This window comes from Lithobates pipiens, unplaced genomic scaffold, assembly GCF_037356315.1.
Source record: "Lithobates pipiens isolate NorthernLeopardFrog02 unplaced genomic scaffold, aLitPip1_a1.2 Scaffold_28, whole genome shotgun sequence".
NCBI classification, from domain to species: Eukaryota; Metazoa; Chordata; class Amphibia; order Anura; family Ranidae; genus Lithobates; species Lithobates pipiens.
In genome coordinates, this window is record NW_027507789.1 from 19,798,333 (window position 1) to 19,822,885 (window position 24,553).

Sequence of the window (24,553 nt, forward strand, 5' to 3'; positions counted from 1 at the left end):
CACATGCAGACTTCTGCGGCCATTTGAGGAGATCACCAAACTGGTCAGTCGCAGCCATGGCGCCATCAGTGACATGGTACCTTATGCCTTCTTTCTGGAGCGTGCATTGCGTCGTGTCATTGATCAGGCTGTGGAGGAGCAGGAGCGGGAAGATGAGGAAGTCGCAATGCTGGATGAATTCCCAGGGGGGGCTACTCTATCTGAGACAAGTCAACAACAGGAGTCTGATGAGGAGTCAGAGGAGGATGGTGCCGGGGCGGATGAGCAGGAGCAAGAAGAGCATGCTTTAAACCTTTCTGGGATCCCTGTTGTGCGAGGATGGGGAGAGGAGAATGAAGAGGACGACATTATCCTGGATGATGAGCAGGAGCCAGGCCACCACACCGCTTCCACTTTAGTGCAAATGGGGGCCTTCATGCTCCAGTGTTTTAATAGGGACCCCCGTATAAAAAGCATGAGGGTCAAGGACCAGTACTGGGTGGCAACGTACTTAGACCCCCGGTACAAACACAAAATGGCGGAAATGTTACCGCCGTCGCAGAGGGCTGTCAGAATGCAGCACTTCCAGGCCTTGCTTCGAGAAATGCTGCATTCTGCTTTTGCGTGCGCTGGCAGAGGAGCAATTCCCACTCCCAGAGAAGGATTTGCGGGTACCAATCCAACAGCGCCTGCAAGAAGAGGCCGGTTTGAAGATGTGTTGGTGACTTCGGATATGAGGTCATTCTTTCAGCCGACCCATCGACAGGTGTCATCCGGATCCAGCATCAGGGAACGCCTAGACCGTCAGGTGTCCGACTACATTGGGTTAACGGCCGATGTGGACGCTCTGAGGAGTGATGAACCCCTAGACTACTGGGTGGGCAGGCTTGACCTCTGGCCAGAGCTTGCCCAATTTGCAATCGAACTGTTGGCTTGCCCCTCATCCAGTGTCCTGTCCGAAAGGACGTTCAGCGCAGCAGGGGGGATTGTGACCGATAAGCGTACTCGCCTAGCTCACCACAGTGTTAACTACCTCACATTTCTAAAAATGAATGAGGCATGGATCTCGGAGGAATTCAACACATGTGATCAGTAGACCATGTATATGTCTATAAACAATTTTTGGAATCAAGCACACAGACCTTCTTAATTCATTTGGCTCACTTCCCTGACCCAAAAAAGCACACCGTACTATATGCCCCTACCCTCCTCTTTGAAGAGGTTGAGCGGTGTCATATTTCTACTGGGGCTGCTTATTATGAGGGGTTCCCACCATCCCTGTGCTGTGCTGACTTCCTCCTGGGTGTTCTTATTATGAGGGGCTCCCACCATCCCTGTGCTGTGCTGACTTCCTCCTGGGGGTTCTTATTATGAGGGGATCACACCATCCCTGTGCTGTGCTGACTTCCTCCTGGGGCTGCTTACGGTGCTGCTGTCAGCGCTGTATGTCACGGAGCTGCTGTCAGCGCTGTATGTCACGGAGCTGCTGTCAGCGCTGTATGTCACGGAGCTGCTGTCAGCGCTGTATGTCACGGAGCTGCTGTCAGCGCTGTATGTCACGGAGCTGCTGTCAGCGCTGTATGTCACGGAGCTGCTGTCAGCGCTGTATGTCACGGAGCTGCTGTCAGCGCTGTATGTCACGGAGCTGCTGTCAGCGCTGTATGTCACGGAGCTGCTGTCAGCGCTGTATGTCACGGAGCTGCTGTCAGCGCTGTATGTCACGGAGCTGCTGTCAGCGCTGTATGTCACGGAGCTGCTGTCAGCGCTGTATGTCACGGTGCTGCTGTCAGCGCTGTATGTCACGGAGCTGCTGTCAGCGCTGTATGTCACGGAGCTGCTGTCAGTGCTGTATGTCACGGAGCTGCTGTCAGCGCTGTATGTCACGGAGCTGCTGTCAGCGCTGTATGTCACGGAGCTGCTGTCAGCGCTGTATGTCACGGTGCTGCTGTCAGCGCTGTATGTCACGGAGCTGCTGTCAGCGCTGTATGTCACGGAGCTGCTGTCAGCGCTGTATGTCACGGAGCTGCTGTCAGCGCTGTATGTCACGGAGCTGCTGTCAGCGCTGTATGTCACGGAGCTGCTGTCAGCGCTGTATGTCACGGTGCTGCTGTCAGCGCTGTATGTCACGGAGCTGCTGTCAGCGCTGTATGTCACGGAGCTGCTGTCAGTGCTGTATGTCACGGAGCTGCTGTCAGCGCTGTATGTCACGGAGCTGCTGTCAGCGCTGTATGTCACGGAGCTGCTGTCAGCGCTGTATGTCACGGTGCTGCTGTCAGCGCTGTATGTCACGGAGCTGCTGTCAGCGCTGTATGTCACGGAGCTGCTGTCAGCGCTGTATGTCACGGAGCTGCTGTCAGCGCTGTATGTCACGGAGCTGCTGTCAGCGCTGTATGTCACGGAGCTGCTGTCAGCGCTGTATGTCACGGTGCTGATGTCAGTGCTCTGTATTACGGTGCTGCTGTCAGTGCTCTGTATCTCCTGCACCCTCTTGTTTGCCTACCCTGGTCCCTGACCTTCCCTCTCCTCCATTGCCTTCATTAGCTCCATAGTCCTGAATTGTCAGAACAATTTCCCAAATAAAAAAAAAATGCTTGTAGTTATCGATCCCAAATTCACCTCATACATGTATTATGCTATTGTCCAGGTGGTGGGACTACGTGCTACCCCCTAATAATTACCCCGTGGCCGCAAATTCGACCTAAAGGTTTGCGAAATTCGCCTCCCATTGAAGTCAATGGAGCCCGCGGCGAACGGTCGTTTTCGCGAACGTTTGTGTCCGTTCGCGTTTCGCGTTCGCGAAACGTCCCGTCGGAAGTTCGTCCATCACTAGTTCCCAGTACCAGAGTATGCACATGCAGGAGGTGCTGCCATACATGACATATGTTAGCCCTCTTACAGCCAGCCATGAGGTTATTACACGGGTTCTTAGGAATGCCAATGTACTAGCTAGTCTCTAATAAAAGGAATGCAGCCATCTGGAATAAAACTGTATAAAGCCTCATACACACGATCGGACTTTGTACAAACTTTCCCGTGGACTTTTGTACAAAGGGCGTAGTCCACAAGTTTGTATTGCATACACACGATCGGACTTTTTGACAACAAACACGAACGTAGTGACGTCGCAACGTACTGACGACACTTCAAAAGAGGACGTTCAATGACACCAGCGCCACCTTTGGTCAACTTCTGTATTGTAGTCTGATCTTTTGCATTGGTTCTGAGCATTTGTGTTTGTACCTTGTACAAAACTCCGATGCTTTTGCGTACACATGATCAGACTTTGCTCCATCGGACTTATGTTGTCAAAAAGTTTGTCCGTTCGCACAGCCAACAAAAGTCAGATAAAAACAGAAAAAGTTTGTCCGATGGAGTGTACACACAGTCGGATGTTGCTCCAAAACAGCTAATTTGCATGTTTGTTGTCAAAAAGTCCGACTGTGTGTACGGGCCTTAAGATAACTTTGGACAAAATTGGACAACACAAGATTGTATCAATGGTTCTGGTTGGTGGTGGTGGTGCAATGGCGTGAGGGATATTTTCTTGGCACACTTTGGGCCCCTTAGTACCAATTGAGCATTGTTTAAACCCCACGACCTACATGAGTACATTATTACTGACCATATCCCTCCCTTTATGACTACAGTGCCCCCATCTTCTGATGGCTCCTTCCAGCAGGATAATGCACCATGTCACAAAGCTCCAATCATCTCACCACTGGATAATGAGGTCACTGTCCTCCAATGGCTTCCACACTCACCAGATCTCAATCCAATAGAGCACCTTTGGGATGTGGTGGATCATCCTGGATGTGCAGCCGAAAAATCTGCAGCAACTGCGTGATGCTATCATGTCAATCTGGACCAAAATCTCTGAGGAATGCTTCCAACATCTTGTTGACTCTATGCCGTGAAGAATGAAGGCAGTTCTGAAGGTAAAAATGGGGTCTAACCCGATACTAGCAAGGTTACCTAATAAAGTGGTCAGTGAGTGTATATACTGTGCAGAAGTGAATATCACAGACAGGGAGGAAGCAACAAAAAAACTATAGGTTGAGGTTCTACAGTTCAAGTAGAACGCCAGCCAAAAACATTTTCCAATGTTTTGGATAAGGGAAGACATCTGATGGGCTTCAATTGCCATTTCTTCAAAAAGGTTAAGTTCACCTTTCACCAAAACTGAACCAAAATATCCAGATCACCCCTCTCTGTACCCCACTGATGCCTCATGCTGCCGGTGTAGTGGACTGCCCACCATACAACTCCCCAGAATGAGCATCCAACCAAATACTAGCAATGGCAAGCGCTCAATTGTCAGCAGAGTCACATGACAATGGTGACCAATGAGGGGTGCGGCTGAGGCTTCTTCTTCTGGTAAGGTGTCCAAGAAGGAAGAAAAGCTTCCCATTGGTCAGCGTGCTCACACTGACCAATGAGCGGTTGCCATTGCATCCATTGTGGTGGATATTTACTCCAGGACTGTGTATTGCGGTGTGCAGCGTACGGACCGCTACATTGGTGGTATGGGGCATCACGGCCACTATGTGAACCAGGTCTGGAAGGTTGGCCAGAATATTTAGAGTTAGTTCACCTTTTCATTTTTAATTTAATACCCTTTAAAAAAGGAGGAGTACAGCCAAAGCTTTTCTGGCTGTACTTCTCCTGTGGATCACAGGACTGCAGTTCGTTCTGCACTCCTGTGATCCATCTTAAGCAGACAGCGGGCTGAATCCCACTGTTGGCTGATGTCACAGAGCCCAGGCCAGAGGTCCAGGCTCCGGAAAGGTCCCTACCATATGCGCCCCTGGCTCAGGCTCTCAGCAATCTGCTGAGCACCTGAGCCAGCCCCTCCCGCCCCCTCCACAGCCCAGCGATCCAGTGAGCACTGGAGGAGAGAGCAGAAAGTGGAAGACTGACAGTCACAGCTCTCTGCTCAGAGCGGAAGAGAAGAACTGAGCAATCAGCAAGGATTGATCGCTCAGTTCTCACTGCAGAGCTGGCAGGGGGGACAGATGCAATATCGGATCGATGCTGCATCCACCTAGGTGAGTATAATGTTTTTGTTTTTTTCAAAACCTTACTTCTCTACGTATCTAAACCCAAAAACAAACATTTAACATACAGCAGCTTACCAGTCCTTAGATGTGGAGGCTGCACTAGTTTTCTTCTTTTTTTTTCACCTGGTGATTCTGTAACACACTTCCTATCCTAGGAGGACAACATTCCCTTGCCCTTCTATATCAAGACAGCAGAAACAAAAAAGAGGTATATGGAACTCCACCCATCTCCTATTCTACATAGCAGAAAGGAATAGTTCTGTAGTCTCCAGAGGTAGAGGAGCACAATGCAACAGTCAGCGCTGGAAGCTCACAAAATTTTTTTGCAATGCAAAAGTTGAAAGTTATACATTTAATAGACCAAATAAGGGACCAAAAACAAGAGAAGTCAGGGTTTACATATATTTTAAAGAGGAACTGCAGTCTGCTCACATAATTTGTAATAAAAACATCTTTGCCATTCTGAAGCTTCCCTCCACCCACTTTGCATATTATTTTATATATACTGTGATTCTGTACTTGCCAAATATGCTGAAGAAATCTCCCTCCACTGAGTCTGGCTGCAGCCATTTTAACTGTGGGCAGCTGAAGCTGCTGCCTGTTCACTTCATGGATTTACACAGAGGCACGCCTCCAGCTCTTCAGCTCTTGTTGGCCCTCTTATGACTCATCCCCCCCTCCCTTCCGAGAGAGAGAGAGAGAGGCACAATGTCATAAGTCTAGGCCAATGACCAGACAAGAAACAAAATGGGCTGCATAAGGTATTTACTGGTAGAAAAAAATATGTTTTACTATCCAAAGTTAAAACAAGGAGAGCAGAAGTTCTGCTTCAAAGTGTATTTTATTTTTATTTTTTTTAAGTTTTGCATGGTTCAGGACCCTTTACCTTATTTTGCTCCCATCTCAAATTTTATATTCCTCTATCTAAAGGCTTAGAATGAATTAAAATAAACTTTTAGAGCACATTACTGAAAAAAAAAAAAAAAAAAAAAAAAAAAACACAGCAAATTATGGATAAAATTAATAATTACACAAATTAGATAATTTTCCTGAAAAGTGGAGGAAAAACAACAAAACACTCCGGCCTACATTCGATTTGTAGAGCGGGCAATGTTCTGTTCCTGAGGCTGCAATTATGGCTTTTCGGTGATGTTCCAGCTTTCCATTTTCTTGTTTTGCGGTTCCAGTATCTCTTCTAATAAAATTACACTCCAACCAGAGTTGCTTTTAAAGAGAAACTAATGCAAAAAAAGAAAATCTTTTTTAAGGGCCGGTTCCCACTGGTGCGATGTCCGACATCGGATCTGATTCGCACCGCAAATCACATGCGATGTCCGTGCGATGCGATTTCAGCCATACAGATTGTATGGCTGAATTTGCATCACGTTCGGACCAAACCCACACGGGACCCTTTTTTTTTGGCTTGCAGCAAATTTGGATCACAGGGGTGTGATCCGATTCCTGTCCGAATTTGCAGTTTCCACTGTGATATGCAGTGGCGGGACTTTCAGGGTCGCAGTCGCACTTGCGACTTGGCTCTGCCGTTCTGTTGCTGGGTCAGAGGGCCCTCCCCTCTCCACCGTATACAATCAGAGAGAGAACTACAAGCCCCAGGGAGATCCCGTGGCTCGCAGGCACCATACAGTTGCCGATTGCCGCCTCCCACCTCCCCCCAGGTGGGAGGTACAGATATGTGCTGGGGGGTTGGAGGCGCACAGACAGCGGAGACCAGCCAGGTACAGGGGAACCTCTGGAATGGGTGGGGGGATGGCTGTCTGGGGACCCTGATGTAAAGAGGGAGGGCACTCTGGGGACCCCGATGTAAAAAGAGGGAGGGCACTCTGGGGACCCCGATGTAAAAAGAGGGAGGGCACTCTGGGGACCCCGATGTAAAAAGAGGGAGGGCACTCTGGGGACCCCGATGTAAAAAGAGGGAGGGCACTCTGGGGACCCCGATGTAAAAAGAGGGAGGGCACTCTGGGGACCCCGATGTAAAAAGAGGGAGGGCACTCTGGGGACCCCGATGTAAAGAGGGAGGGCACTCTGGGACCCCGATTTAAAGAGGGAGGGCACTCTGGGGACCCTGATGTAAAGAGGGAGGGCACTCTGGGGACCCTGATGTAAAGAGGGAGGGCACTCTGGGGACCCTGATGTAAGGAGGAAGGCACTCTGGGGACCCTGATGTAAGAAGGGGGGGCTCTCTGGGGACCCTGATGTAAGGAGGGGGGGCTCTCTGGGGACCCTGATGTAAGGAGGGGGGGGCTCTCTGGGGACCCTGATGTAAGGAGGGGGGGCTCTCTGGGGACCCTGATGTAAAGGGGAGCTGCATTCATGGCAATAGTAAGGCTGCATTCATGGCAATGGTGAGGCTGCATTCAATGCAATGTTGAGACTGCAATTTCGGCAATTGAGGCTTCAGATGGGCACCAATTAGGCTGCATTGATGGGCACTGACCCTTATTTTGCTTCACAGTTCTTTATTTAAAATGCCTTTTCCTGAAACTTCCCTCTTAAAGAGAAGGTGCGTGTTATACTCTAATAAATACGGTATATCCAAATAACTCGCCCAAGCTCATCCTTCATCCTGGGGGGCGCTCGGGGATTCATTGGGGCCACGAAAGATAAATATATATCCAAACAACACGCCCGAGCTCATCTCTTCAGCACACACAGCCACAAAGGCAGGAGAATTCTTGTTGGGCCGTGTATTGGTGCTCGGATTAACACACTTAGACCGAATTTTAATGGTTCAAAGAAAGTCAGGCAAAATGGTCGGCCCTCACGCATGTTCACTTCATCAAATCTGTCCCTCTTTGGAAAAGGCTTGTACACCCCTGCTCTAGGGTAAAGAGATTGAGAACGGTGGATCTACATAATAAACCCAGTAATAGTATTTTAATTCCATAGTTTTCAGTTGTAAAAAAAAAAGCCTGTCTCTGGTACCTAGATCTGTGTCTGTTTTTCCGATTAAATACATTACAGTTTGTTAATTCCTGGAAAGGTCTTGCAGTCGTTTCAGTTTGCATATGCAGAGATTGGTACTATTCTAAGAAGGAGATCTACACAAATTATTTCTACTCCATAGACACAGCATGCTGTACACATGGTTTGGAGTCCTGAGGACAGTCATAATGTTCCCGTTTCACAAATCAAGACAATTAATATGACTGCTAATGAGCCAATTCCTCTGCCTTACTGCCACAAAGGAAGCTTCTGGCCTCCTGCCCTCGGATTTACTTGGAGGCTCGCACTCAAGCGACTTGTATTAATACATTTGTTTCCTCAAAGGGCGTCTGAGAAGCTAGTCGGGGAATCTGGAATAAGTGACTATCATTTCAGTAAAATAGTTCTTCAGAGTTCTTTCTAGTAGAGAAATATCTGCTGTTGGATTTTTAGAACAGCAAGCAACATGAGCCTCAACAGCTAGACCTCCGCATTGAGCTAGACCTCCCTCAGCATTGACCTAGACCTCCCTCAGCATTGACCTAGACCTCCCTCAGCATTGAGCCAGACCTCCCTTAGCATTGAGCCAGACCTCCCTCAGCATTGAGCCAGACCTCCCTCAGCATTGAGCCAGACCTCCCTCAGCATTGAGCCAGACCTCCCTCAGCATTGAGCCAGACCTCCCTCAGCATTGAGCCAGACCTCCCTCAGCATTGAGCCAGACCTCCCTCAGCATTGAGCCAGACCTCCCTCAGCATTGAGCCAGACCTCCCTCAGCATTGAGCCAGACCTCCCTCAGCATTGAGCCAGACCTCCCTCAGCATTGAGCCAGACCTCCCTCAGCATTGAGCCAGACCTCCCTCAGCATTGAGCCAGACCTCCCTCAGCATTGAGCCAGACCTCCCTCAGCATTGAGCCAGACCTCCCTCAGCATTGAGCCAGACCTCCCTCAGCATTGAGCCAGACCTCCCTCAGCATTGACCTAGACCTCCCTCAGCATTGACCTAGACCTCCCTCAGCATGGACCTAGACCTCCCTCAGCATTGACCTAGACCTCCCTCAGCATTGACCTAGACCTCCCTCAGCATTGACCTAGACCTCCCTCAGCATTGACCTAGACCTCCCTCAGCATTGACCTAGACCTCCCTCAGCATTGACCTAGACCTCCCTCAGCATTGACCTAGACCTCCCTCAGCATTGACCTAGACCTCCCTCAGCATTGACCTAGACCTCCCTCAGCATTGACCTAGACCTCCCTCAGCATTGAGCCAGACCTCCCTCAGCATTGAGCCAGACCTCCCTCAGCATTGAGCCAGACCTCCCTCAGCATTGAGCCAGACCACCTCCGCATTGAGCCAGACCTCCCTCAGCATTGAGCCAAACCTCCCTCAGCATTGAGCCAAACCTCCCTCAGCATTGAGCCAAACCTCCCTCCGCATTGAGCCAGACCTCCCTCAGCATTGAGCCAGACCTCCCTCAGCATTGACCTAGACCTCCCTCAGCATTGACCTAGACCTCCCTCAGCATGGACCTAGACCTCCCTCAGCATTGACCTAGACCTCCCTCAGCATTGACCTAGACCTCCCTCAGCATTGACCTAGACCTCCCTCAGCATTGACCTAGACCTCCCTCAGCATTGACCTAGACCTCCCTCAGCATTGACCTAGACCTCCCTCAGCATTGACCTAGACCTCCCTCAGCATTGACCTAGACCTCCCTCAGCATTGACCTAGACCTCCCTCAGCATTGACCTAGACCTCCCTCAGCATTGACCTAGACCTCCCTCAGCATTGAGCCAGACCTCCCTCAGCATTGAGCCAGACCTCCCTCAGCATTGAGCCAGACCTCCCTCAGCATTGAGCCAGACCACCTCCGCATTGAGCCAAACCTCCCTCAGCATTGAGCCAAACCTCCCTCAGCATTGAGCCAAACCTCCCTCAGCATTGAGCCAAACCTCCCTCCGCATTGAGCCAAACCTCCCTCAGCATTGAGCCAAACCTCCCTCCGCATTGAGCCAAACCTCCCTCCGCATTGAGCCGGACCACCTCCGCATTGAGCCAGACCTCAACATTGAGCCAGACCTCCCTCAGCATTGAGCTAGACCTCAGGCTCTGTCACCAACAAAGTTGAAGGTAAAAACTGAAAAAAAAATAAAAAAATATCAAAGTATTTAACATGTGTATATGCATTTTTTCTTTGGTACAAACAACAATGTTAATTCACTCCTAATGTGTGTTTGAACTTGCAAAGGAATTTGACTACTCCAGGAAAAAAATTGATTCCCTAGTACAGCCCTCTCCCTTCTTTTACATGACAACCCTTTATTTACCAGCCAACAATACCATCACAATTCTAAAATTAGAGTGGCGAGATGCTAGATCTTTAAGCCCCATCTTTTTAAGTTGAAGAAATTGTTCTAATCAAGCAAAACACACCAAAGAGGAGCACCTTGAGTTGAATGCAAATGTTAAAACAGGCAATAAAAAAAAAAAATCACCATACTAAAAGCCATACAGTACAAGCTGGTTTTAATCATCTGACATGGGATAAAACAGGCGACGCGTTTCAGGGAATACCCCTTTCACAGAGCTATAAAAAAAGTATGGGTTTATACTACACTATACTGACAAAAGTATTGGAACGCCTGCCTCTACACGCACATGAACTTTAATGTAATCCCAGTCTCAGTCAATAGGGTTCAATATGGAGTTGGCCCACCCTTTGCAGCTATATCAGCTTCAACTCTCCAGGGAAGGCCGTCCACAAGGTTTGAGTGTGTCTATGGGAATGTGTGACTATTCTTCCAAAAGAGCATTTGTGAGGTCAGGCACTGATGTTGGACGAAAAAGGCCTGGCTCGCAGTCTCAGCTCTAATTCATCCAAAAGGTGTTCTATCAGGTTGAGGTCTGGACTCTGCAGTCAAGTTCCTCCACCCCAAACTCGTTCATCCATGCCTTTATGGGCCTTGCTTTGTGCACTGGTGCGCAGTCATGTTGGAACAAGAAGGTGTCATCCCCAAACTGTTCCCACAACGTTGTGAGGAAGAAATTGTCCGAAATGTCTTGGTATGCTGACACCTTAAGTGTTCCCTCTACTGGAACTAAGTGGGACAAGCCCAACCTGTGAAAAACATCCCCACACCATAATCCCCCCTCCACCGAATGATTTGGACCAGTGCTCAAAGCAAGGTCCATAAAGGCATGGATGAGATTTCTATGCCTTCTAAACTCAACTGCCTAGAAACGACTATGAACTATCCTGTGTGCATGTACTGATAAGATAGCATAGAGGAGAGTTCAGGGGCAGCTGAAAAAAAAGCCCAACTGCTCCTAAACATCCATTTACCAGTAGCAGTGTACACGAGGCCTAAGACTGGGATGCCATTAAAGTTCATGTTTGTAAAAGCTGTCGTCTCAAAACTTTTGACAATATAGTGTAGAAGGACTGGATAGAAAGTCTAGCCATACACTCTTAGATTTCTCTCATTCAGCTCAGTGGGGCTAAATGAGACAAATCCATTAATAGACGAACCTGTCTATGTGGGGTATTGTATCCTGGAACCTGGCACCCATGGATGCCAGGATACCCCAACACTGGCTGCATCTCAATGGCTGCAATCACTGTTTGGCCAACAGTATTCCACCTGGCTCTTCTAATTTGTAGATTGAAGGATGTCAGGCAAAATGGTGCCAGCAGGGCCACCAATGGTTCAAATTTTGGCTGGTTCATAAATAGCATCAATTTGCCCCATGTCTAGCCAATTTAGGGGTTATGATGATACTGATTTTGTTCAGAACAGTGGCTTAGTAGCTAGTCTTGAAAAGACACGTTCCCTTTAATCAAGCTTCAAAATTTCAGTGATGTATGAAAACACCAAAAGGAACGCAGTGGCCTCCTGGTATCCCTGTATTTGCACATTTTGGGGATCTGAGGCCTTACGGTATTTGGTTTTCTGGCAAGGCTCCCATTATCCAAGCAAATTCAGACACAAAAGAAATAGAACCAGGCCTTTTATCTGCTGTCTCGCACACCAATTAGTAAACGTCTAGTACAGATTGTGGATCTAGGCTCCTAATGAGAGGAGGGAACCAGGAATGGATTGCCGCACCTCCCAATCTTCTGAATAATAGACTGTAAATGAGTACAGTCAGTCAGAGAATACAGCGGCTGAATGCAGCATGCAATTGACCTCACCACGCAAAGACTGGGCAACGTGACCAACAATGCCTGAAAATTTGTTCTAATTATTCATAATAAGCTATGCAATCCCAGCTTTCGTGTTTGCAGTGCAGTGAATGAAACCCACATTTTTGTCATGGGTAGCTTTCATCTCTTAACCACTGATACCGGTGCCCTAGGGCAGGGGTCTCCAAACTTTCTAAACAAAGGGCCACTTTACTGTGCTTCAGACCTGAGTGGGGGCCGGACTGTGGCCAGCAGGAATACAATTTTTTTGGCATCAGTGGGAGAAAACAGTGCCCTATCTTTGGTATTCGGATGAGAAATATGCCCCACTGTTGGTGTCAGTGGGCAGAAAACATGCCCCGTTGTTGGGGTCAGTTGGCAGAATAGTGTCTTATATCAGGGGGATAAATAGTACCCCAAGGGCTGGATAAAGGCAAGTAAAGGGGCACATCTGGCAACCGGGCTGCGGTTTGGAGACCCCTGCCCTAGGGGGAACTATGGACCAATACAAAGGGTCTCTTTGATTATACAAGTCCATTCCTAATAACTATAGGTCCTTAGCCACATGATTTTTTTTTTTGTTAAAAATGATCCACTAATTGCTAAAGTGTGGCTCACTGGGATCCTTATGATGCATGCAATAATTTACAGTAAATATGATATAATTCCCATAGAGTGTGCAAGGGTTAGTATCCCCTGTTGGGGTTCTATTCCTACCTGTGTCCCCGTCGGGTAGCTGTACCCTCTCTGTCCTGGTGGTCATTGCCACCGAGACAGAAAGTGAGACAGAAAGTGATGGAAAAATCCAATATTTTACAGTTGTCACTGGAACATCAAAAAACGACTGGGACACCTGTTCTGGAATTTCCCCTCACTTTGAATAGCGTTCCTTTCAATTCTGGTTGTAGTTCTGGTATTGGTATGTGAAGGGACCTGTACAGAAAAAACCTGTCTAGGGTCTTGGCTATTGCCTACCCTACCCAAGAAAAAAGGTAAAAAAATAAATAAATAAAAATTGGCTTTACTTTGGAAGGGTAATTTTTATATATGAGGACAGGGGGTGGAAGAAATAAGTAGTTGAGCTTTCTGCCTCCCATAATGCACTCAATGTCCAATCAGCAGTCATGAGTGGTGTCACATGGGAGCAAGTCAAAAACTCATCAGGGGGGAAAGGGAGAGGGAGCATGAGCAGGTAAGTCATCATAGGGACCATTAAGTAAAGTGAACCTGAGACTTTACCCACTATGCATGATTCCCAACTGTAACTCATTTGGAGGGATCGTCCCTCCTTGGAACCAAAATCATCTGTTCCTATTTTCCCCAGAGTTGTCCTTTTTAGGGTCTGATGAGAACGGTCCCTAAATGTGTTGGATTTTCTTATACAGATCATATAAAACATTGCTCTAAACTCTCTGACCATTGCTTTGGCACTTCCTTCTGTTTTCTGTATTTCCATCAATAGGTAGGGTTGCACTGATACCACTTTAAGACCGAGTACAAGTACCAATACTTTTGTTCACATACTCACCGATGCGATTACCAGTATTTTTTTTTTTAATGTTGTAATGTTTTTTAACATGCAGCACTGATAAAAAGGTTGAAATGTGTCAGTAGTTTATTTATTTTTTTCAATTTTATTTTTTTATATTATTTTTTACAATTTATATATATTTTTTGTTAAGTTTATTTTTTTACAATACCTTCTATTTTGGGGGGGGGGGGGGGGGGGATGGACGGGGTCAGTGTTTTTTTTTACAATTTAAACTTTATTACAATTCTTTTTTATTTTTATTTATTTTTATCAGCCCTGTTGAGGGGTCTTTCCTTTCTCAAAGGGGAGATGGCAGGGGTCTAGACCCCTGCCATCTCCCCTTTGAGACAGGGAAAGGAACCAAGGACAGAGATTCCCCTAGTCTCTTTCTCTGCAGCCTCGGCTGCACTGAAAATGAATGAAGATCCTCTCCATTCATAAACTAAAGCATCGTAAACATAGTTAACGATGTTTGAGTTATGAATGCACAGAGTCAGTGCATTCAGAAAAGGAAGGAGACAGTAAATGAAAGATTTATAGACTCCTTCCTCCACTCTCTATCCTGACAGGTGTGGGACGAATGGCGGGGGACCAGCGGAGGACTCGGGGACCCGGAGAGAGGGTAGAGGAGCTGGGGACTCGGAGAGAGGGAGGAGGACACAGTAGAGGGTGGAGGTGCTGGACACCTGGAGAGAGGGAAGAGGACACAGGAGAGAGGGTGGAGGTGCTGGAGACCCAGAGAGGGAGGAGGACACATGAGAGGGTAGAGGAGCTGGGGACCTGGAGAGAGGGTGGAAGAGGACACCGGAGAGAGGGTCCAGAAGGGAAGCATCCACTCCAGAAGGGAAGCTTTATTGTCTTCAGAGAATTAATCCAAGCCTTGCTCTCAGCATTCATCATGTTGTCCATCATTCGAGAATGCTCTGCTCTCTCCCTGGGATCAGATGCTGAACTGAGCTCTTTTCCATGCTCTGACCAGGAGAAACAAACAGACAAAATGCCCAGTCGCCTTCATAATAAGTGGGTAGGAGGCAAGCCCCTAGTCCCCTACAAAAGTCCCTGTCCCGGCTGGGTCTGTCACACTGGTGCACACTGGACAGTGATGTGCACACTCCAGCCTCCCTTGCGGCAAGAGGAAGCTGTGTCCTTTATAGCCTTAGAAAATACAGCTCATTCCCCTCCTCCTGCAGTTCAAAAGTCTCTCTCCTCTGGACTACAGTTCCCAGAGTGCAGTGCTGCCTGACTCAGTCTATTGAACGCTTCTGTCTCAGCAGCTCCCTCCTCTTGCTGATATGGCTCAATACAGCACTGCAGGGCAGCAGCTACAGAGAGCAGCTGCAGACAGTGTTTCTCTCACTCCATTCTTAGCCAAGCACCTGGCACACTAGCTTCAGCTACAGGTCCTCTATAACCGTGGAAAATATGAATCCATAGGGATAAACAAATTCATAAAGAATTAGACTGAATGGGAATAAGCGTGACTTCACATATTGGGAAAGAGAGCCCTTTGCTAGTAACGAGCCGGTTCCCTTTGGCATCCAGCCCACTGGAGAGGTTCTATCGCTTCTATCTTAAAACATCATTTTTTACAAAGACATGTATTTATAACACTGAGACGACTCATCTTATGAAAAATTATAACAGTGTAATATTCTACATTATACAGCGAGAAGTGGCCGACAGCTATTCCAAATCCCTTCGCATGGAAACCTACCATGGCTGGAGCCCAGGCGATCGCTTTGGTCACACCATATGTTGTGCTCCAATAAAAAATAAAAAAAAAATAAAAAAAATAAATAAAAGAAAATAACAAAAGCAAAGTTTTAATTTTTATATGTATACATCGCTACAGAATAAAATATAAAAGTTAAAGTGGAACTAAACTGCCCCCCCCCCCCCCCCCGTTGAAAATGGCGTTTAGAAGAGGTCGAGTTTGTTTGGCAGCAAAGGATTTACATGTCTTTTGCCAAAAAGACTCCTTCTCCTAGCAAATTTTATTTATAAGCGGATCGTCTGCGCACACGAGCAGTTTGGTGAACACTTTAAAAGCTGGAATTTAAAAGTAGAATTTTGTTTGAACGTCAGCATAGAAATTTTGAAAGATCATCAGAACATTTGAATTTGCCATCAAGTCATCCAATTTCGTTTGAAGCCCTTAAAGCGGAAGTAAAACCCATCGATTTAACCACTTGCTTACTGGGCACTTAAACACCCTTCCTGCCCAGACCAATTTTCAGCTTTTGGTGCTCTCACAATTTGAATGACAATTACTCAGTCATGCAACACTGTACCCAAATGAATTTTTTGTCCTTTTTTTCCCACAAATAGAGCTTTCTTTTGGTGGTATTTGATCACCTCTGGGGTTTTTATTTTTTGCGCTATAAATGAAAAAAGACTGAAAATTTTGAAAAAAAACGCATATTTCTTTGTTTCTGTGACAGAATTATGCAAATTATTAATTTTTCTTCATAAATTTTGGCCACAATTTATACTGCTACATATCTTTGGTAAAAATAACCCAAATTAGTGGATATTATTTGGTCTTTGTGAAAGTTAGAGAGTCTACAAGGTGTGGTGCGAATCGCACAAAATTGATCACATCTGATGTACTGGTGGCCTATCTCGCTTCTTGTGACCCGAACAAGTCAGGAAAGTACAAATACCCCCCAAATGACCCCTTTTTGGAAAGTAGACATTCCAAGGTATTTAGTAAGAGGCATAGTGAGCTTTTTGATGTTGTCATTTTTTTCCCACAATTCTTTGCAAAATTAAGATTTTTCTTTTTTTTTTTCTCCACAAAATTGTCATTGTAATAGGTTATTTCTCACACGTGGCATGTGTATACCACAAATTACACCCCCCAAAAAATTCTGCTACTCCTCTTGAGTATTACAATACCACATGTGTGGGACTTTTTCACAGCCTGGCCACATAGAGAGGCCCAACATGCAGGTAGCGCTATCATGTGTTCTAGGAACATAAATTACACATCTAACTTGTTGACTATTTATTACACTTTTGAAGCACCAGGACAATGACACGTGACACTGATGACAGATGGCACTGATACGTGGCAATGATGACAGGTGGCACTGATGACAGATGGCACTAATATGTGGCACTGACAGATGGCACTAATATGTGGCACTAATACGTGGCACTGAAGACACGTGGCACTAAAGACACGTGGCACTAATACGTGGCACTGAAGACACGTGGCACTAATATGTGCCACCGATGACAGATGGCACTAATACATGGCACTGATGACGCGTGACACTGATGACAGATGGCACTGAAGTGGCATTGATGACACGTGACACTGACAACAGATGGCACGTGACACTGACAGGTGGCACTGATGACAAATGGCACTGATACGTGGCACTGATGACAGATGGCACTATGTGGCACTGATGACACGTGGCACTGACGACAGGTGGCACTGACGACAGGTGGCACTGACGACAGGTGGCACTGCGGTGGATGGCACTGGGGGCAGGTAGCACTGGGGTGGATGGCACTGGGGGCAGGTAGCACTGGGGTGGATGGCACTGCTGGGGGGGGTGGCACTTTATTTAATTTTTTTACTTTTTTTTTTTTTTTTTTTTTTTACTACAGGCAGAACGGCTGCCGCTGCAGCCGTTCATCTCTCCCCTCTCACACTGTCTGTGTGAGGAGGGAGAGTGGCGCTGAGAGATGATCTCATATGTTTACATATGAGATCATCTCCCATTGGACACGCCGATCACGCTGTAAACGGCCGCTGTGATTGGCCGTTTACAGCGATCTGCGAACACAAAACTTCCACGATGCGTGCCCGTGGCGGCGCGCATTGCGGAAGTAAACATCAGGACGTCCAGGGACGACCACCCGGACGAACGCGCCTGCTCTACGGCCGTCATTCGGCCATAGGGCGGGCGCGAGGTGGTTAATGGTTTTCGGAAAAAAAATTAAATTTCCGTCACATGCCATGAATGTAATTATCACATCAGCTGTGTCCTCAACCAAAACTGCCAAACCATCCAATGGCTGGTGTCAGAACTGATCACATGTGCAGCATCGTGGTAGTTGAAGATTAAACAGAGGCCAAGATGGCAGCTTAGTTTGCTGAAAATGACAGGAGGGTTTACTTCCACTTTAATGCCCCATACACACGGTCGGACATTCCGACCACAAAATCCATCTGATTTTTTCCGACATATTTGGCCAAAACTTGTCTTGCATACACACGGTCACACAAAGTTGTCGGAAAATCCGATCGTTCAGAATGAGGTGACATACAAAACGTACGACGGGAATACGTAGAGGCCAGTAGCCAATAGCTTTCGTCTCCAAATTTTTTTCTGCGCATGTGTGGCACTTTGTTCGTCGGAAAGTCTCTACACACGATCGGAAAAAGTCCGATCGGATTTTGTCGTCGGAAAATTTTAGATCCAGCGCTCAAACTTCTTCCATCGGAGATTCCGACAGAAAAATTCAGATAGTGCCCACACACGATCGGATTTTCCGACAACATAATCTGATCTGACTTTTTCCGTCGGAATTTCCGACCGTGTGTATGGGGCATAAGACGTGCTTGGTCATTACCACGAAAACGATCATCTGTTTGACCCCACTAAAACATTAGCCACTTGCCTACCGGGCACTTTCACCCCCTTCCTGCCCAGGCCAATTTTCAGCGCTGACGCACTTTGAATAACAATTGCGCGCACTGTACCCTTATGACACTTTTTTTCACAGAAATAGAACTTTCTTTTGGTGGTATGTAATCACCACTGGGGTTTTTCCATTTTTTACTAGAACAAAAACAACCCCCGCCCCCCCAAAAAAAAAAACAAAAAAAAAAAAAAACACACGGTTTTCATCGTTTTTTTATAAAATTTTGCAAACAGGTAATTTCTTTCCTTCACTGATGTGCGCTGATGAGGCTGCACTGATGGGCATTGATAGGCAGTGGGCAACGATGAGGCGGGACTAGTGGGCACTGATGAGGCTGCACTGATAGGGGGCACCGATAGGAGACACTGATTGGCATCGATAGGTGGTACTGGTGGGCACTGCTTAGCAGTGCTGATATTCACTGGTAGGTGGCACTGGTGGGCACTGCTTAGCAGCAGTGGGTCTGGAGTGTGCGGGACCGATGTCCCGTTTACTCCAGACGGTAATCAGCTTTTTTCTTTCCGCCTCACTCTGTCAGCCGACCATGTGCGTTAAATCCAATTCCCCTTCTAACAGTCCCCCTCTGTGAATAGCTTATAAACCCAAAGCGCTTACCATCGCTGGATTAATAGACAAGCCATTGTGTGACACCTCTCTCCAGGGCCATCTTAATAGCATCATGGGCCCCTGGGCAACGGAACACACTGGGGCCCCTATTAGCTTCCCCCAATTTACGCACCAACTCTCAAGAATTAAAGTATTAAAAGTTGATAGAATGAAGCATATATTGATTAGTACTTTCAATAAAATCGATTTTAAAACAATAAGAAAACATGTCATAAATGACAGGAGGCAGAAGGACACAGTACAGGTTCTGGGACACTGCCTGGGACACAGCCATCCCGGGACAGCTTAGAAAAAAGCGTGACTGTCCCGGCAAATCCGGAACAGTTGGCAAGTATGATGTTATGCAAGATTATCATAGGGACCCACCCATGCACCTGGGGCCCCCGGGCATTACCCAAGGTTGCCCATTCATTAAGACAGCCCTGGCTCTTCTCCTCTCTTGTTCCTTCTCCAGTAATGAATCAGTCATAAGCCTCTATCCTCCTTTACTCAAAGTGAAGGTAAACTCCACTTTTGGACTTGTACCTACAGGTAAACCTATAATAAGGCGTACCTGTAGGTACAGTGGATATCTCCTAAACTTGCACAGTTTAGGAAATAGTCACACAAAATGCATAAAAAAAAAAACAAAAAAAAACAAAACAAAAAAAACACAACAACAACACACACGTCACCAGCACATGCTCTCTGAAGGTCTGGCATACCATGCCGGACCTTCAGAGCTCTGTGCTGGAGCAGCGCTGGCCACTTATATAGGAAGACCGAGTGAAGATGGCAGCATCTGGGAACAATGACAGCGCTGCTCTGGAGGGCTTCATGTATGGGCAAGTATGACTTAATGTGCTAGTATGCAGTGCATACTAGTACATTATGACTGAAACCTGCAGGGAGGCCCATTACTTATTATTTTTCTGGTGATTTACTACCACATTAATACTATAATATTGCACTCACATTAAAATCAATTTAATAATGCTTCAATATCTGAACATTTGCTGCTATTAACATACCTCAATGCTTTTGGGTTCTTTGCGGTATCCGACATCACTTCCGCTGGGCGGGAGCATTTTTTTTTTCATGCTTGTGAAAAAGTAAGTACACCCCAAATGGTGCCGACTAACATATTTGAACAGGCAAACTTTAGATCCTAACTCAAATACAGATGATATACTTGATCAAAAGACACAATTGATATAGTGTATATATAGTGTATTGTTGAGCTAAATCAGGGGTGTCCAAACTTCAGCCAGTGGGCCACATCTGGCCCACAACAATATTTTATATGACCCGCTGCTAGTATCAGTAGTGTATCCACAGCACTACCTGCACATTCTCCCTGTGCCTGCGTGGGTTTCCTCCAGGTACTCCGGTTTCCTCCCACACTCTAAAAGACATGCTGGTAGGCCAATTGGCTCCTGTCTACATTGACCCTTGTGTATGTACAGTATCTCACAAAAGTGAGTACACCCCTCACATTTTTGTAAATATTTTTAAATATGTATAACAGTGTAAATTTGCTTAGGGGTGTACTCACTTGTGTTGCCAGTGGTTTAGACATTAATGGCTGTGCGTGGAGTTCTTTCGAGGGGGACAGCAAATTTACACTGTTATACAATACCATTTTTTAGTTTATATTTTGGTGTGTGTGTGGGGGGGGGGGAGTTCGTACCCCTACGATTCCATGCTAGACCGGTTTGTTTTTTTGCGATTTTTTGTTTTTTTGCATGCCTCCGAGTCTGACACACCGCAACTCTGATTGTGGTATGAAGCCTTACAGAGGCTTCAAACCACGTGATCAGCTGTGACCAATCACAGCCGATCATTGTGTGAACCAGGAAGTGCAAATAAATGCCTTTCCTCTGTTCACGCTGACAGGGAGTGTCGATCAGCGGCTCTCCCTGTCAGGGGTGGGGATCAGCGGCTCTCCCTGTCAGGGGTGGGGGGGTCTGCTCCGATAATCAGAACATTGATTGTCAGCACAGCCCCCATCAAAAGATGCCCATCAGCTGCTAATCAATGGCCATCACCTGCCAGCCTGTTCCCCTCTATAAAGCCTGTCAGTGCAGATCAGTGTCCACAACAGTGCCCAAAAATGTGCCAATCAGTGCCACTCAGTAAAGTCTGTCAGTAGCTCCTCACAGGGCCATCTTTAAATATTGATTGGACCCTGGGCAAACGTTTTCTTGGGCCCTCCCCACCCATACAATTTTGCTCCCCACCTGCTCTGAGACATATAATAAATAGCAGCTAGACTTAAAATCAGTTTACTGTATCACATCAGGCAGCGATTGGTTGCCAGAGGTTACAGTGCATTATTACCGCTTACTGACTGGTTGCTGGAGGCTACAGCACACATTACGGCTCACTAATTAGTTGCTAGATGTTACAGCACATGATTTCTGCTTGTTGATTGGTTGCTAGAGATTACTGTACAGCAATACTGCTCACTGGTTGGTTGCTAGAGGTTACAGCACATCATCTCCTCACTGCAGGGGGCATGATATACATATGTAAATAAAGGTGGCATTAATATCTATGCCACCGGATGCAGCTATTTACATATGGATGCTGGTAATTTACATGTAAACACAGGGTCTGCAGGGGAGTCACCTGCACACAACAATAGGGCAGAGCTGGGCAGCATTAGTAGCAGCACTTCACACTGAGATATCAGGACACAGCAAGGGACTAAAACTTCAAAAAAAGGGACAAGGGAATTTAAACTAAGATATTACAATTATGAGGAAGCTGCTTTGGGCCCCACAACAATGACAAGGCCCAGGGCAGCTGCCCCTTTTGCCCTGCCTTAAAGACAGCCATGTACAGTGTTGTAGGACTGCGCAATTGTCATTTAAAGTGCGACAGCGCTGAAAGCTAAAATCTGTCCTGGGCAGGAAGGGGCAGGAAGGGGGGAAAGTGGCTGGTTAAAAAAAAAAAAAAGGAGAGAGTTTAAAGACGCAAAACGGACTGCAAAACGTGCCTGAAAAACGCATCAATCGCAGCTGCATAGATGTGAACCTAGACTTAAACCTTGAATATCTAGGGTCTGGTGTTCTCTTTGTAAAGGACACGTGTTGGTGTCATAATACAAGAGATCAAGAGGGCTTTCTAAGGCCCTCAGAAACAAAGTTCTGGATAGTCATTAGTTTGGCAAGGGAATCAATCATTCCTCTGTAAGGAAAATAATGGCAACTGCCATTTTTTCCAGGACTGGCTAGCCCAGCACGACAACCGGTCAGAAGCCCACTTTTATCCTCCTGGCGCGGCCTGGGAAAATGAAATGGAGAATCTGATTGGTTACCATGCAACAGCAACAGATGCTTGATAAGTACGGAGAAAAGGCAACTAAAGTTTCAGTGCGGTGCAAAGGTCATATATAGTAATAAGCTTTAAACACTCATGCCTGTAGACAATTACATACATCAACAAAAAGGAATCTCGAGAGGCCCAATACATTAAATATATCCTGTCACCGATTAACACTCAGCATGTCTCTTGGATTTCCAAAAATATCACTATATCTCATGTCCCCGCTACCCTCCAAGTCCATTAGCGCAGAGCGGAGCTGTTGGTGGAGGGAAGACATGTACAGCACGCAACAAGGTCTTTGTACACTCTATATGAACCTTGAATACTGTAGAAGGCTTTGCTTCGATCACACAGATATGTATCCAGCGTCCTGCTATCCTTCCCACTCGCCGTGAGTTTGACATATAAGCCAAGCAACGACCGCAAGAGATAAACCAGTATATATAAAGATTAGTGAGACATCATAACTTTGGAGCTCCAAAATCCAACTACTGGATCCCACAGGAAGTGCTTTTCGGAGGTTTTGGCTGGAAGTTCTTGGAAAAGCTTTGGTAAAAAAGGGCAGAACAGGAAATCCTAGAATCGGAAATTTTAGGGCGCACTCGCGCTTTTCATTTTCCTGCAGTAAAAACGCAGTAGTAGAAAACCTTACTTGGTTCTATGGGGCTAGTTGACATTGCTGCAGTGTGGTGTATTTTTAAGACATATAAAATGGGTCTCGTTTTTGTGCATTTATGCGCCTCTGAAAAACCGCTTTAGTCTAATGTCTGAAGAATTCCAGATATGGCGATTTTTCCAAAGTTATATTGGTTCAGCTTGGACCAATAGAAGTATGTATGTGCTATACCTGTGGTATCCCCCTAGAACAGTGATGGCGAACCTTGGCACCCCTGATGTTTTGGAACTACATTTCCCATGATGCTCTGGCACTCTGCAGTATAGTGGAGCATCATGGGAAATGTAGTTCTAACACATCTGGAGTGCCAAGGTTCGCCATCACTGCCCTAGAACCTATGCCCAATAAAGTGATTTCCACTAACCTTCCAGGCCCCATGCCCAGTGACTGCCCTGCTGCCTTGTGAACACAGGAGGTTTCTGATTGGACAAGGTGGAGAGATGGGGCAGCGACTTCAAAATCTTCATTTCTTCCAATCAGAGGACACTTTGCATTCATTGAGAAAGTGCAGTGCCCATGTTGAGCAAGAGTCCTCCTGCGCTCAACAAAGAGCAGGCCAGCTGATCGTCATGGGGCCCGGAAGAGAGCAGTGATCACTCTGTAGTACTGGTGCCTACTACAGTGATTTCCAGCTTCCATGGAGATCCTACAGGCATGGCACATACATACTTATTGGTCTAGTCTAAACTAATGTAGCCATGTACAGAAGTTTTAAAGCTGAACTCCAGAATTATTATTTTTTTTTTACTTCTGCTCTGTACCTCCAATTATGGGAATTCCTGTTTGAGGCTGGTCGCGGTCTTCAGGATTGCCCTACCAGAAGGTGAGCAAGCTGGGGTCCAGTAGCAGATATAGCAGGTAGGGATCAAGTAGAAGTGTAGTCAGTAAACAAGCCAAAGGTTGGTAACAAGTGGTTGCAAGTTGGGATCAAGCAGAAACATATGCGAGGAACAAGTCGAAGGTTGGTAACAAGTGGTTGCAAGTTGGGCTCAAGCAGAAGCCTATGCGAGGAACAAGTGGAAGGTTGGCAACAAGTGGTTGCAAGTTGGGATCAAGGCAGAAGCATACGCGAGAAACAAGTTGAAGGTTGGTAACAAGTGGTTGCAAGTTGGGGTCAAGGCAGAAGCATATGCGAGGAACAACTCGAAGGTTGGTAACAAGTGGTAGCGAAGATACGGACGGCTACAGGAGAGAAGAGCGAGATACTGGCTGAAGAGAGCACAATAATCTGGCTAACAGAAAAGACATGACTTAAACGTTCATGGGAGGAACAAAGAGTTCAAGAGAAGCAAGACAAGACAAGGCAAGGCAAGGTTGTCAAAGGAATCAGGCAGGGAGCGGTCCAGAATCTCAGGTGGCTCAGCAAGATACTGCCAGACACAGCAGAGGTTGCAGGTTCAGATCTGGGTCCTGACACACTGATACCAGACACTAGTATTGCCAGTCTAATACCTCTGATGTGATTGAGAGTTCTGGTTCTCATACAGTGCAGGGGACATGTTGAGTAGCCTCCCCCTCCTCCTCCTCCTCCTCCTCTCCCCTCGTCCTTTCACAAAAAGCATTGTATTTGGCTCACTGAATGCA